The sequence below is a fragment of the Passer domesticus genome, chromosome 9 (assembly GCF_036417665.1).
Source record: "Passer domesticus isolate bPasDom1 chromosome 9, bPasDom1.hap1, whole genome shotgun sequence".
Taxonomy (NCBI): Eukaryota; Metazoa; Chordata; class Aves; order Passeriformes; family Passeridae; genus Passer; species Passer domesticus.
In genome coordinates, this window is record NC_087482.1 from 33446539 (window position 1) to 33456425 (window position 9887).

Genomic DNA, 9887 nt, shown 5'->3' on the forward strand with positions numbered 1-9887 from the left:
TGGATATGTACATCTCTACAAGCCAGAGAAGGTTTTCCATGTTATGCAGCAATGCTGTGGTATGTTTTGGTGTTTTCTGCTGAAAAAGGGAGACATAATCACAAACATTGCTCATATGTAATCAAAGGATCAGAAAAGATGTTCTCACTGAATTTAATCCATTCTGTGCTGAATGGTGTTATTTTACAGCCCAGAGCATTTATTCTAGTGTGTTCCAGTGAAGACATAATAAGAACAATAAAATAAGATACCCTCCACTGAAACTCCTCTTTTTTTCCCTTTTCCATTGTCCTTTTTTTCCCTGTGTTTAAACATGATTTGTTTAGCAATCCTACTTGTTCTTCTAAACTCCTTCACTTTCCTTCAAATGGTCAGTATACATCTGTCACTGCACAAATGCACACCAACAAAGCAGCTTGAATCTTCCCAATGACATCCTGACAGCTGAAACCTGCGTTCTCAATTTACAGGGGTTTGGATCTCTTCTGTTTACTGTAGTTTCACAAGAGAATTATATTTTATAAACACCTGGTAATTTAATTAAAATAAGGAGCTGGACTTTTAACAAGAGAGTGGGGTTTTTTTAAGGTATGGCATTTAGAAATAAAACAGATGTTTATTGTGCTTTTTAAGTGTCCAGGAGATCTTGTCAAAGTTGTCTGGCTTGTAGAGTTATTTTTATGTTATATCTAAGTGTATATTATTCTTTGGTTTAATGTATTAATACATGTATATTATTTCATAAATGAGGGTTTTTTTCTTATTATGGAGCAGTACTTTTGGTAATTGCCCAAAGCTCTGCATGTAAATGTGCTCTACAAAGGTGTTTGGATTAAAGATGTCTGGCTGCAGCTTCATTAAACAAACTGCTAATTAATCTCAAATATTATCTAGGATGCCAAAGGCTTTTCCTTTGTAGACAATGAGGGTTTATCTGTGGAATCTCCAGCCACTGGGGCTTTCTCCCCTCCTGTATATGCCAAGCCCTTGGAGTTTTTCCCCATACAGAGCACTGGCCATAGTGGTGCAAGTGCATCCAAGCACTAAAGCCTTCCCCTGCAACTTTGAGCTGCCAGATCATGTTCCCCACCTGGACTGAACTCCTGTCCTCACAGTGTGGAATGCAGATCTCTACTTTAAAGATGCATCAAGGAGAAACACATGATCAGCTTGTCTCTTAGGACATCAGGCTTTTTAAGCATTATTCTTAAAAAAGAACATTTGTTAAGAAGGGAAAACTCCAGGTATGGTAGCCATTCCCACAAAAATTTTCCCACTAGATCCTGCAGAGTTCACCAGTTCCTGATCTCGTCTCCACTCTTACTACTGAATAAGGATGATGGACAAAACCAAGAGGGATCAGTCCTTAAAACTACTCAGAAGACAGTTTAGGGCTAGACTAATCATCTAGTGTACTAGTCTCACTCTTAGTCACATCCTGACCCTGGTTTTGCAAGACTGTTGACTTCAATAATGCTCTAACCAAGGAAATGGCATCTTGAATTTTGACCCATTTTTCTTTATTACATCATCTTTGCTCTCTTTAATCTGTTTTGTCTCAGAGTATGTCTGCTCCTTTTGCATCAGCTACTGAGTCCCACCTGCAGCTTTACTTCAGCTTTTGTTTGCCTCTGATCTTTTTCTCATTCTTCTAATGAACACACCAAAAGGTGGTAAAAAAGTATTTTTTTCTGGAATAAGCATGAATATCATAAGGAGGAATATAATAGTTCTTTCTCTCTCCTCCTATTACAAAAGCAAACAAATAGAAAAAGTTATGGAGCACTAGTGGAGGAAAAAGGACAATTACAAGTGAGCCTAAATTTAGAATTGTGAGTTTGAGCCAAAGCCCTCTGAGGACCATGAGAGTCTTTCCACCCACTTCAAAAGGATGTGGAGCACACCTCATCCTACCTCACTGCTCAGCACAGCTTTGGATAAGAACTGTGTTAACAACCCAGAGAAACATTCTTGAAGGTTAAACCCAGCTTATTTTCAAAGGGAAAGTTTGTCAAATTTTGCCAGACTCTGGACCTTAATTAAAACACTGGAACATTTCAAAGTGACAACTATGTTAAGACCTTTTTCTTCCATATTCCTTCTTGGGTGGATCAAGTAAAGTAAAGGAAAAAAGACCGTCTCTGCTGGAAGTTTTTCTTTCATTCAGATGCCTACCCACACCCCAGTCACAGAGAGGAAAAAGGATTGCTTTGACCTCCTCAATATCTTATGCAGACCTAAAATTATTTATACACGTTGCCCTGTTATTACACAAAGAACACGTCTGCTGTGTTTAAAAAAATATTATTGCCAGTCGTACTGCTCCTGTGATGATCTTGTGTATCAGAACTATATTTAGAAGAACCTTCTGCTACAAATAAATGCAAAATGAGTAAGTATGTAATTACAGTTTAAATCTAATTTAGTGAAAAATTGGTTACTCTGACCTACTATAAAGATTTCAGGTCTACTCATGCTCCCCTTTTGACAGGACCAGCCACATCTATTCTGCACCACTTGTAAGGTGGAGGTGGTGGTGTTCCTTTGATGTCATTGGGTACTTGGGGTCAAGACAATTGGAATTTTCTGCTTTCATGAAAATATTTTTTTTAAATAAAAAAACTGTGAAGGGCTGTTGTGCTCCAAAGCAATGACCATTTTCCAATGTTTCTGAGTATATGGATGCCATGGAAGAATCCTGGCTGGAAAGCAAAGCCCCATGGCACTGCCAAAGCACAATGTGCACCTGGGGGTCCAGAAAGCATCAAGGGAGGTGATCTGGGTCATACTGGCTGAGCTTCTTCTGCCATAGCCAGGTTTCCTCTCCAAAGTCCTAAGCCTGTGTGTGCTGGGTTTGTGTTCCCTGAATGCAGGTCTGATGGACCACCTGGGAAACCCTGGGCAGTTTCATGGTTCAGCTTTTGCCTCTTTCAGTAGTGCATGCCATTTCCTGTGTTCTTGAACTTTGTTGTGAGACATGTGCATGAATCTTGCAGATAGCAATTTACATAAATGTAGATTTTTATACTTTAAAAAAAAGAAACTTGAACATAGACGTGTACTTAACTATATATTTGGAACTATTTTCTAGCACTGAGCTAAATTTTCAAGTATTTCTCTCTGTTTAGATTCCCTTTATCCCATGTGCAGTTTCATTATTTTCTTGAATCAGGAAACCAAAAGAAATAACAAGGGTAATTTTTTTCTCATCTGACTTTATAGTATCATCTGATAAAATGGAAATTTCTATTCCAGATAATCCGTACAAAAAATGAACCATTTGCCAGAATCCCTAGTGTGCCTGTAAAATACTTAACAGAAGGCTTGTTTTGACAAAAGGATATCACCCCTAATTGTCAAATCCATTCTAAACAAAGGTGGGAGAAGATGGGCTGGTACTGTTTTTTGTCAGCTGTCAGAGCTTTGGGAACTTCATTGTGAACCATCAAATCTAATTTTGAATTTTTTGTCTTATCAGTCACAGTTTCATGGATTTCATTATTTGCATGGGTTGCTTTTTTCTCAACACTTTAAACATAATGTTTGACTGGTGGTGAAGCTGGATGTGACAGGACAGTTTTTGGAAGAGAAGGGCTGATCTGATCCCCACCAGGTGTGTGCAGGCCTGGACCAGCCCCTGCTGGACATGGACAGGGCTGGGCAGCAGTGACACTCCTGACAGAAAGGTTCAGACCCAACAGCCAGGTACAGCAAAGGTTCTTGGAGTTTTTGAAGTAACATCTGTCAGAAATTATGTTTCTTTACCATCTTACACTACCCACCAGGCATCATCTTCTGTTCTCTTTGTCTCAACTCCTTTACGCTTTGTTTGGAATTCCTTTGAGTCTTGCTTCCCACACTCTTTTATTTCTACAGTACTGGGTTGCTTAGAGGTATTGTCCTCCTTTCTCTAAGGTCTTTGCTCTTTTAACTGGATTTAATGGCATTTGGGCCAGACAGCCAAGAGAAAACTGGATCCTTCCAGCTTAGGGACCAACTTTGTTGGCATTGTAGAACAACCAGACATGGGGATTGTTGAAATAAAGGGAGGCCACACACCCGTCTCTGCCTGGATATTTTAAAGCCTTTATTTTCAAACAACTCTGTTTTTGGAGAAAAGAAAAAACCACAGGATACACTTATGAGGGAAATCATTTCTAAAGCTGTGCCAGATTCCCAGCTCTTTCCTTTGGCCCAGCACTGAGGAGCAATGTTTAGGCTGCCTGCAGAGGACATCTGGTGATCCTGTGGTGCAGGGGAGTCATCATGCTGCTTTAGCCACTTCAGGACATCTGCTCTTTTGAGCTTTTGGAGAGTGATGGGACACAGCCAGAATTTGCAGTATTTTGAAATGGATCTGTCAGCAGAATAGTCCCTGGAGAGTTTTATTCCTGTGGTGTAATTTCAGGTTGGTCTCTGCTGTTTTCAAATCAGTCAGAAAGAACTCAGTGTATCTCCAGCTGAGAACTCAGAGAGGAGTTTTCAACCATCTTTTGCCACCTCTGTGGACTCTGCCCAAAAACTTAGTTTTCAGGCAGGAGAGATCTCTTCTGAACAATGAATAATTTTTTATTTCCAAGAAATGTCTTAGCCAATAATAAGGACAAGAATTGTGTAGCTTTATAGTCAGCAGAAATCCAGAGCTACAGCTCATCCTGTGCTATTGAGAGCACAAGGCAGTTGGTACAGCTCTGAACTTCCCTGGCCATGAACTCAATGTGAGATGATTGCAAATGCCTGATGTGCTGGTGATGTTTCTGTCAGAAATGCCAAAGCTCCAACCATCAGCACTTCCCCCTGGACCCTTTTGCCATCTTGTGCTCCACTATTCTTGGATCCAAAGCATCAAGGACTTGGTTGCATGGAGTTATGCTTTATTTTCTACAAAACACAGGCATAGACTTGGTCTTACTATTCCTACCTGAAGAAAAAAGCAGAGTAAATCAATTGTCAAATCCATTGTGATGGAATCAGAAAGATGCAAATCTACCTGAAAAGTGGGTGGATCATGAATTTGTTGCCTTTTTCCATTCTCTGCTGCCCTCTCTTTTGGTAAAGATGGCCCAACTTTTACCAAGAAAATAGGATAATAAAAAGATAACATAAGATAAATTCATTTGGGATGATATCAAGGGGGATGATACAGAACTTTCTGTACCCTCCCATGCTTTACATAGCAGATGAAGAATTAGAAAATTTATTTTGTCATATTTCTAACAAATTATTCCATTTTGTAATTCTTGTAAGTGCTTAAAACATAATGTGTTAATCAGGATTGATCCCCCAAAAAGTCTGGTGGTTTTGACTTGTAGAAAAATTAGCACCCTTGGAGAACATCCATTCTGTATGGATGAGATGGACTGGAACCTATGGAATGGCATCATCTCTCTTAGCTCTAAACTGAGTTGGTGTGTACAAAAAATTAAAGCTATTTCTGTATTTATAATCTAGAATACCAGCAAGGGAGTTCTAGGAAAATTGTTAGGAGGATTGCGTCTGACTTTTATGATATCCACTTCACCCTGTCTTAAACAGTAAAAAGTAATTTATTTTTTTAATATGTTTTGATTATAATGCAAAAGACTATATTTTTCCAAATAGGTTTTTTGTGCATCCATAAAGGTATAACATTGAAATTAAAAGCATAAACAATTTGAGTAAATGTGAATTCTTCTTCAAGCACTGAGAGGTAAACTGAACTGTGGAATAAGCTGTGGAATACTGACCACTGCCTTCAGAAAAGATTTACGTTGTTTATGCAGTCACTGAATTTTGTTCAGAATCATTTAATCCAGTAGATCTGATCTCCTGCAATCTTCTTTAGATTTAAGCTTCTTTTGCAGGTCTTTTAGGGACAGATACATTTCTACAGACAAAAACTCCAGAATTTTAATCACTTTTTAAGACTGCTGGCACCAGTGATATGCATAATTCACAAGTTTCACATTGCAGACATGTTGAGGCAAATGAGCTGTTGCAAACATGTAGCTGGTTACTGTGTACATACAAATCCAGAAGTAAATATTGTTCATACCTCATGCCCACTGCAAAATGCCTTTTTGCTATTGAAACAGAGAGGCAGCATTTTATTACTTCCATGGCCACTTAGAGGTACCAGGGTAATTGGTGGATTTCAGTATTTTTGTCATGATGGAGAAGACCACATATTTTCCTTTCCACAAGACTTAATTTTTAATATACATAAATATAAAGCTATTAGAATTTGAAATAGAAATGCATATTTGAATGAAGTTTCTTTTCTGCTTTCTGTTCCTCAGAATCCAACATCCCTTTCCTGAATTGACTAACAAATGCAGCAGAAGTTTTTGAAGCACTTCTTGTGCAAATCTCCACCACAAAAGAGAAGCAGTCACCTCTCCAGGTCCTGAACTGCCTCAAGGAAAATGGAAACAACATTTACAGGTGAGGTGATGCAAAACTTTTTATATAGGGAACCCTGCATTATTAAAGATCCCTTTGTGTCTCTAGTGCCTGTGAAGGGAGACAAGATGCTGGTTGTTATTCTTTGTCTACTGCTCCTTAGTTCATTACCATTTTTCTGCTTCACAGCATTAACCATTACATGGAGCAGCACTCTCCCTGTGCTTCACACATCACAAAGAGCCGCCCATGCTTCTCAGAGATGCTCCTGGCTTTCATGGCAGTGCAGGGCAGCCAGTGGAACAAAAGACTTCAAAGCAGGCAAATTAAGGATGATCTCTAAGATAAACATCTATTATTCACTATGTCTGAAGTCCATACCTCTTGCTTTGTGTTGCCCAGAGCCTGCTCTTTGTCTGCTGTCAGGTTTTCAGTGTGCCACTGGGGGTGACTGACTTTTCCATTCATTTCTAGGCATAACTATTTTCTCACTATTCAGTCAAGCTTTGTGACATTTGCACGACTTCCACCAGGTCTGAGGAAGAGAAGTATGTTGCACATTGCCAGTGAAACAACCCAAGTCACTATTCTAGTATTTCTGCCACACTCCTCTGTTTCTGTCCAAAGTAATCCAAAAGCTTTACCTTTTGCACCTTTAGATAGCCTCAGTGATACCTTCTATACCTATTGATTCACTGTTTCTGGATTTTCCTTTATTTTTCTATTGTATATGTACACTCTTCCTGTTTAACAAAGGAGATGGAAGAAGGAAAAAATAACTGCCTTCAGTCATTCTGCTGGGACTGAAGATGAGTAAGTTTTGGATGTTACATACCAGAGGCATCAGATGGGTGCAAGGAGCATGAAGATGTCATTTATTGAATATGAAAATATGAATGATTGGTATAAAACACAAGTTTACAGCAGTTATCACTTGAGTGAAGCTCACTTTTGACAAGGCTCAGTGAGAGGAGCAGGGGAACCATTGTTTACCCTTTGGGTTTTTTCCCACTCATAGCAGAAAATGAAAAAAAATAGAGCCCTGTCAAACATAGGAGATCCATCTCATGCAGGGTCTTGAAATATGGCTTTGTTCCAAACTGGAACAAAGCTCCCAAATTTCCAAGTATTCAATGAAGAAATTTGTCAGAGAAAAACAATCTAACCCATGTTCACAGAATTAGTTCACTTTGTCAGAACTGAAGTGCTCTGTTTTCACTTTGACTTCCTCATACTTTTTATATAATGCATCTAACCGGATCCTAAATAAAATACCTCATGCAAAACTTTCAACTTCAACACCACTGGAAAATGGCATCATCTGGGGATCCCACTTTGAAAGAAAAGTTACCAAAATCTCCATGGATATCTACTGAGATAGTTGAGAAGTGAATTTCAGTCCTTTATTGGTTTGTACTTGCTCGTGCAGAAAACAAGCCTCCCATCATAAAACACCAAGAAGCAGGGAGGCCACCTGACATACACCCAGCCCTGCCCAGTAATTCCACCCAGCAGTGCCTAAGGAACCCCATGAAGATGTGAGGAGGGGTTCTCACAGTGTGGGCTCTGTGCCTCCAACCCACCGCTCCAGGTCCCAGACCTTTTCAGATGAAGGATGAAGAGTCCTGGCAGACAAGGTTAACAAGTTCCCTTCATGATTTGAATTGTGATGGACTGTAAGCTGGGTTTCTACAACCTTGGAAGATACTCCTGCACACTAGCTTTGATTTGGAACCAGCAGGAGCAAGGTCAGCAGATGTGCCCAGCCCACACCAGGTGGGGCTTTTATGTGTCCTAGAATATCTATTGGCTATAATGAAATATTTAATTATTTAAATTATTTCCAGTACCTACCTAGAACATAACCTGGGTGTGTAAGTGGGAATACATGTTTGGAAATGACTGGAGCCAGCCCTGAGAAATGGGCTGAGCTGCCCCTGCTCAGCTGCCACAGTGTTGATCCTGTGGGGCTTGTTGGGTTTTGTTTGTTTAGTAATCAAGCAGGGCCCTTTTTAGTCATTGTGTAATCTGGGGCACAACTTGCTCACATGTGGTCATGACACAGCTCCCTCACAATCCCTCCCTGCTGAGTACATGAGGTGTGACCTCAGCACAGCCTTGGGGGGCATTGCTCACCCCCTGCTCCACGCTGCTCTTGCAGCTCTGCCAGTGCAGTTTAATCACTGCTGTGGAGCTGTGTGGGAGCTCAAACCACCACATTGCTCAAAGTAACTCCGTGGTAGAGAGTAGACCTCTAAAATGCAAAGCATTAGGGTGGAGAGTTGCTTGACTCCTGCCATTCATTTCTTTTTTACAGAGCATTGATGCACTGAAACTTCCATCACAAGGAACTATCATTAACTAGTGCACATTTATTTGCTTAAGGAGTCTAATAATCAATCATCAAATTTTTCCACTTGTTTTCTGGCATTGTATTTCATCACTTGGTAAAGTATGAAACATTATCATTCTTTACACAATTTTGCTAACGGAATATTTATTTGAAGAACTTCCAATATAAATAAAGATTTTCTACATATATTCCTTTAAAGAGATTTATTTTCATTTCAACTATTTGCTTTCCTATGAAAAATTCATGTGAAAAAATAATCCAGAAATGTAAATGGCATGAAAATGGAATTATCCATCAGATGGAAGGGGTGATCAGTCCAAGCCAGGTATGTGGGTTTGGGTGGGGTACAGCAAATGGCTTCACTGGTTTATATGTTTGGGGGATTTCTCTGCAAGCCCCTCTATCCCCACTACTGTGGTTCATTTATTCTTTGGGAAAGAAAAGGAAGGCTGGTATAAATTAGGAATGGTAATGTAAAAGCTTTTACCCACTGCATAAAAGATTTTAAAATTATTACAAGCATTAAATTGCCAAACTTTTTTCCATATACTGCCAGTATTAAACATGACATGCCTCCTAGGGTTGGTATAAAGTTTTGTCAACATTTTTGGCGTACAAGGTCTCAGCCTGGGGTCAATATTTTCTCGACCAAATTTTGTTGTTTCAGTTGCCTTTTTACACTCATATATTGTAACTCAAACATTTTCAAAAAAATGAAATTTGGCAGGCTATTAGTCCATAATGTGGTCTGATGCCTTTGGGTATTTTTTTAAATGTAAATCACTGAGATATTTAAGGTTTGAGGTTTAAGAACTGTGCACACACTTTAACAACTTCTTTTAAAAATATTTAGTATGCATATTTACTACATATGTATCTTATAGAGACTAGAGATTAAACTGGAGATTACTTGCTAAAATGTGCAAACTGCTATCCATGAATAAACATCCTCATGAACCCCTATTGAAAGTTTCTTATTAAAAAAAAAGTTTAAAGCTGCAATAAAAGCAAAGGGAAGTAAGAAGAGGGGAGAAAAAAAATCAACATTTAAATAATTTTAATGATTTAACTTGGCCTCAGAAAATAAAGAAGACTATTTTTTTTCTCCTGGGATCTAATCCAAAGCCCACTGAGGCCAAAAGAAGGCTTTCCA

At 39.1% G+C, this 9887-nt stretch overlaps 1 long non-coding RNA gene across 2 annotated transcripts in view; it reads left to right on the plus strand.

Moving 5' to 3' along the window:
• Positions 1-9372, plus strand: part of LOC135307953 (uncharacterized) — a 38607-nt gene extending 29235 nt beyond the window's left edge. The window contains exons 6-7 of one of the 2 annotated variants that reach the window (XR_010368518.1): positions 6279-6423; positions 6571-9372. This is a non-coding gene — a long non-coding RNA (uncharacterized LOC135307953). The remainder of the gene's footprint in view (positions 1-6278; positions 6424-6570) is intronic. The other variant, XR_010368520.1, reaches the window with a different exon arrangement.
• Positions 9373-9887: the final 515 nt, after the last annotated feature.